Genomic DNA, 6,332 nt, shown 5'->3' with positions numbered 1-6,332 from the left:
GTCAAGGGTTAACTGAGTATTTTAAGTGCAGCATTGGCACCTGTCAGGATTGTATTTAACCCAATAATATTTCCCATTTCCATTGGACAGTTAGGGACCGACCATTTCATATTCTGGCGTTGGGATGGGATGGGATGTTGTATCGAGATTAGATATGTTTGAGCAACAGCTTCAAAATCAGGTATAATTAGATTCTATATAATATAGAAGAAAAATACGTTGCAACAATGTAATTTTTGCGGCAGGTAATTTTTTTCAACAGTCTAAAGCATAATTATTCTTTTCAAGAATTTAACTTGAACAGTTTTGTGATAAGTCGGGGATTAAAGAAGCACACAATAAGGGTTTTTCGCAGAGGGGGTCGACTTCGTCTTTATGAAAAGTGGTACAGAACAACACAGATTGTCTGTCATACATTTATATCATTATTACCGCTATTTATCCTTTTACGGCCAGTGGAATCTGTGTTTTTTCGGATAATCCAGACTTGTTATATACGAGGGAAAAGGAGATTGATGTAATTAAACCCCTTCAGATGTCTGGGTAAATTGTTTGATAGGCATTTCTTAGACGTTGGCGGATGACAAAGTAGACAAAACATTATGGATAACGTCTGTGATTACGGCGTTTCGGTGTAGATCCGTATACCGTCGTCAAGCAAGACTGAATAATGAGCATGGTACAGAAGTATATATGGTGGATGAAGTATTAACAATAACAACAATTATAATTCATAATAGGGATTAACATGAGTAGGGTAGAGTAGGATATCTGGGTGTTTGTTGTACTCCAACTCTGTCATGGTCAAAAGCGCAGAGTTGTCTAACACAGGCAAATAAGGCTATATTGTCACTGTACTCTGTTACGTGTCGATTCCCAAATTGAAACAATATGTTAACCCAGAAATCTGTACGTAAAAGAACTTAGTGTGAAACCAAGAAATGGTATACAATTAACAATTGTATTACAAACTTTACTAGGTTTACAAATCAATACTGCACAGCAGAGTGGTAGTACAATGGCAATCACCGGATCGTCTGATCATGACTCGATAATGTGCAGACACGTTATATGTTTGGAAAATTGATAATACAGCGTTAAACAAAACAGGGGACAATATATCGATCGGTATATGATCTCTGAACAAAAGAAACAAAAATCATTTCTCAGGACTGGACACAAAATGTGAAATGTTCAAACCTAACAAACGGAACCTGCAAACATTGGAAATATATCACTGGAGGTACACTGGTTCAAGTCTGATATGAATTTTCATGTCAATTATTCAGTTGGTGCCAAGACACCGTTTGCCCTTTTGGCAGTGTTGACATAAATACTTTCACGTTTTCACGTGCGTTTTCGTTGTCGGAAAAAACATAAAGTTCCGCAACTTTCATTCCTTATCACAGCCAGACTTTGTCTAGCATGGTGTCAAAGTGGGTCACTTGAGACACCTCCGTCTCATTTTCTTCATGTAGGCCTGTGGCAAGTCTTACGCCTAGGTCGTACATTATCTCCCATGTTTCGCAGTTATGTTATGATAGCTACTCATTCCTTTTCCCCAAAAAAAGTGAGATGACGTTAATCAAATGTTTTGAGTAAACCAAATTGATGCCGAACTTCTGTGTGATATTTATTCAGTAACCATAGCCCATCAGAAGCAAAACACGTCTTCTTTCTGTAGGAAACGCCACCTACGTTATACTCTTGTGTTTAACACGATATGTGCTGCATCCCGCTGTGCTACTATGCTATGTTCATATAAATGGTATAAACTGTTACTACCTTTGTAATCTTGCAGTATAGTTTGCTGAGTCTGGCTTTATTCAAAACTGAAAAGAAGAATTTCCTTTTACTTGAACGAAATATTCACAAAAGCTGGAATTAACACGTCCCGTTTTTATTCTGAAAACTTGTTTGTCCCGAACCCTCCGCGCTTCGTCCGCTCTCGGTCAAATGTATGTATTTTACTAGATTCAACATGCTGTTTACACGGGTACATACAAAGACAGTGGTAAAACATAAGGTCGAAAACATTTTTGATGTACTATCTTAACATATCTTAGATAGACAACCGGTTTTATTTAGTTCATGCAGTATTGATATCCTTCAGTGTGTGTTTTATACATATCCAGGGATTTATTACACATGTGAATTGCTGAATGTCCCTCAAACAGCAATGAGCACTCCTTGTGTGATGTATATGCGGAAACGGCAAGAAAGCATATTTGTTCAAATCCTAAAGCAACACAGAAAGCTTTAAGCACTATGCTCATGCAAACATACTACTCACGTTTAAACTTGAAGCCAAGTTCTCACAATGTGGACCTGTAAAATAATTTATCTTAAATGTTTACAATACTTCTGAACAGCTTATGGGTTAAGCTCCTGAAATAAAACCTACTATCACTTGAATATATCCAACGTGTTGCCTCGGGAACGCAAACAATAACAAATTTAAATAATATAGGAAAAGTCGCAAGTTCAGCACTTGCTTAATGTGCATACAAAGTTTCACAATAAATATCAAAGAGCTTATGACTTATTCTCTGGAAATTAACCCAACCTTCATTAAAAGCTGAAGCTGACTTGCTTCCTTTGGAAACCCAACCACACAAATGTAGAAAATCCTGAATAGCAAAATAGATTTTCTGCGCTTTTGCCCAAAGTGAATCCTGCCGGCTTTTGTGTTATTTGTTTGTTTGTTCGTTGTTTAACGCCGCACTCAGCAATATTCCAGCCATGTGACGGCGGTCTGTAAATAATCGATTCTGGACAAAACAATCCAGTGACTGACATCATGAGCATCGATCCACGCAAGTGGGATACGATGACATGCATTAACCAAGTCAGCGAGCCTGACCACCCAGTCCCGTTAGTCGCCTCTTACGACAAGCACAGTCGCCTTTTATGACAAGCATGTGTTGCTGAAGACCTATTCTATCCTGGATCTTCACCGGTGGGTTTTGTTTTAACCTCCCATTATTCTTAGAACAAACAACTGTGATGATGTGATTGTCCGGCGAATACCAGTGAACGAAGTCATTGTTACAGTTCTTACAGTTATTACAGTGCAGCTGCATCCGGTTATAACAATGTGTGATACATGGATATGGAGATGGTTGGTGATGCTGGTTCGAACAGTCACAATGGGGACACGGACATAGTGGTGGGCGTTTCAGTCACATCACTAACTGTGGAGCGTATGTAAAATCAAACAAATCATTAAATTGGGGCTGTAGTTTGTACACGTTTGCAAGCGTTCCTGGTAAGGCAATTATACATGTTGGCAGACACTCAAAGTGAAGTCTAGATATTAAACTTTTCAACGGTTTACATGCTTGTACTTAATTTTTGCGTTATAACTCCATAAAAACTGACACGACGACACAGATCATACAACTACAAACATACAACGACGTTTCAGTGGAATGCGTGTTGTCATATATATATACATCTTGTTTGAACCACATATACATGTGTATATAGCTAATATAAATACACGTTTAGTATACAGTATAAACCAAATACACACACGTATGTATATGGTATTAACCACATACGCGCATGTAAACCTTTAATATTAACCACATACACATGTGTAAACATATAGTATAAACCACATATGCATGCAGTATAAACCACATAACACATGTATACATGTAGTATAAACAACCCAAACACATGCGCAAACATTAAGTATAAACCCTATACACGTATACACACATATAGTATATATCACGTACACACGTGCATACATATATTTTACTCAAGGTTTGCAAAGGATCACCACTTTAAAAAGTAAAACGTCAAATTACGCGCATCTGTTGAAATAGCCAAAGACAATATAGCGTGAAGACATGTTTAATGAACAAAAGTCCGCTGTCAAGTGCCGCAATGCCAATGTCAATGCCAACAAGCAATCAGTCAGATCTGCTGCTCGTTCCACATTTGTTCGGTAGGGTTGAGGTCTGATGACCGGGGTGGCCACTCCATGCGGACACTGGTCTCCTGCTCTAAGTAGGCTTCAACGACCCTACCACGATGAGGACGTGCGTTATCGTCCATGAGGATGAAGTCCGGTCCGATTGTACCAGCATACGGCCTCACGTACGCATCCAGATCCCTGTAGCGCACACCTGTCATCGTGCCCCGCTGTAGGACATAGAGATCGATTCTTCCAGCTCCACTGATCCCACAGCAAATCATCTATGAGCCCCCTCCATAGCGGTCATATTCGGCTATGTTCGGAATCCTGAAATCTCCCTGTCTACGCCACTCTCGGGCACGACGATCTGTGAAGTCTAGACAGTATCGCGATTCATAAGTGCAAAGTACTGGAGCCCAGTTCCGGTCTATCCAATTGACATAATATTCAGCCCTATCAAAACGTGCCTGCATGTGATTTTGGGTCAGTGGGATGCGAATGCATGCCCGGAGACCTGCCTCGCGGAGACGATTACGCAATGTCTGAGTAGAAACGTTAACGCCATTGGGGTTCCGCAGGTCATTTCTGAGTGTGGTTGCAGTCACGAAGTGATGACATCTTCCTGCAATCATGATAAACATGTCTTCCCGCTGTGTGGTGGCACGCTGTCGATCACCTTCATGCCGCTGGGTAGTTTATCCAAACGGGGTCTGGTATCGCTTCCTTGTCCTGTTTGTCACATTTAGAGGTACCCAGTCATTGTGTAGCGGGATATTTTAATCTTTATTTGTTGGATGATTATTTTATATCATCAAAACTTGATCCCAAAAACGTGATGCTTATAGCATAAACCACATACACATATCTATGCATATACTAGTAGTATAAGTCAATCAAACTTTATTCAATCAATCAATCAATCTTTATTCAAGCACTTAAGAGGGCCCAGGCCTATAGTACATGTGACAGAGATTATTTACTATTTATTATTTACAAATTTGGTTCTATATACCATTGTGTCTACTATTGTTCTGCATAGTATACAATTGATCTTCGGCAACCCACGCTGGTCGTAAGCGGCTACTAACGGGATCGGTAGGTCAGGTTCGTTTGAATTGATTGACTTGGTTGATGCATGTCATCGTATCCCAGTTGCGTAGACAGAAGTTCAAGAATATTTACAGATCGCTGTCATATAGCTGGAATATTGCTGAGTACAGTATGAATCACATGCACACGTATATACTTTAAGTAGGATAAAGCACATACACGCGTGTCAACATATAGTATACTCCACGTAAACACATGTATACATATACTTGTAGTATAATGTGCTATGGTATATACGATGATATCTTCGGAATTAGAACAAAGTCTGCAGTAAGTTTGTGAAAAACAGGAAATGTCATTGTCGCGATGGTGGCAAATCTATATGGAAAATATATCTCAGATATGTAAGAAGAAGAAGAAAAAGAAGAAGCCATGTTTATATTGCGCCGTATCCACCGCCCAAAGCATCATCGTGGTGCTACCTCATTGACGCCATTTGTACCCAGGCAAACGGGCCAGTATGCAGCTCAGCTCCCTGTGGATCATACGGCGGGAGATATTATATGCCTTTGTAGAAAGCTGTCAGTTTTACAGACTTTCCGCTACTCGAAATTGCGCACTGGTTGGGTTTTTTCATCATACACTTACCAGTTGTATTACACGAGGGCTGGTCAAAAAGTTCTAACCCTGACTAACTCTCAACTATGGGCCATAACAAAGTGAACTACTCAATGTAGTACATTGTTTGAGTAGTTCATTGCAAATGTATTTGGTTTGTTGAGGCTGTTTGTATATCAGAGACAGCCAATTCCATCAAAGAAGATTCAATCAAGGAGATAGAAAAATGTATACTGTCAGATAGACATATATTACCATTGCTGAACTTGAGGAAGACACGGGTCTAAGACATGGATCCACTGAAACTATTATTCATAAACATTTACAGATGAATAAGACAACTGCTCGTTGGGTGCCAAAGTTTCTAAATTCAGACTTTAAGGAAAAAGGAACTGACATTGCCAGAGAAAATTTAGAGTTAATTGAGGAGGATCTCGGCAAATTCCAAAAGAGATTAGTAACGGGTGATGAAGCATGGGTCTACCACTATGATTCCGAGTCAAAACGTCAATCCATGTAATGGCACCATTCCGCTTCTCCAGCACCAAAGAAATTCAAGTCATCAAGATCAGTGAAGAAAGTTATGGCCACTGTATTCTGGGATGCAAAGAGTGTGATCCTTCTTGATTGCTTAGAAAGACAAAATACTATTACCGGTGTCTACTATGCTGATTTGCTTTATCACCTGAGAGGCTCTATCAAAGAAAAGCGGCGAGGAATGCTGACTGCTTGAATT

This window comes from Haliotis rufescens, unplaced genomic scaffold (assembly GCF_023055435.1).
Source record: "Haliotis rufescens isolate VD_foot unplaced genomic scaffold, xgHalRufe1.0.p SCAF_19, whole genome shotgun sequence".
NCBI classification, from domain to species: domain Eukaryota; kingdom Metazoa; phylum Mollusca; class Gastropoda; order Lepetellida; family Haliotidae; genus Haliotis; species Haliotis rufescens.
This window is presented reverse-complemented; position numbering follows the sequence as displayed.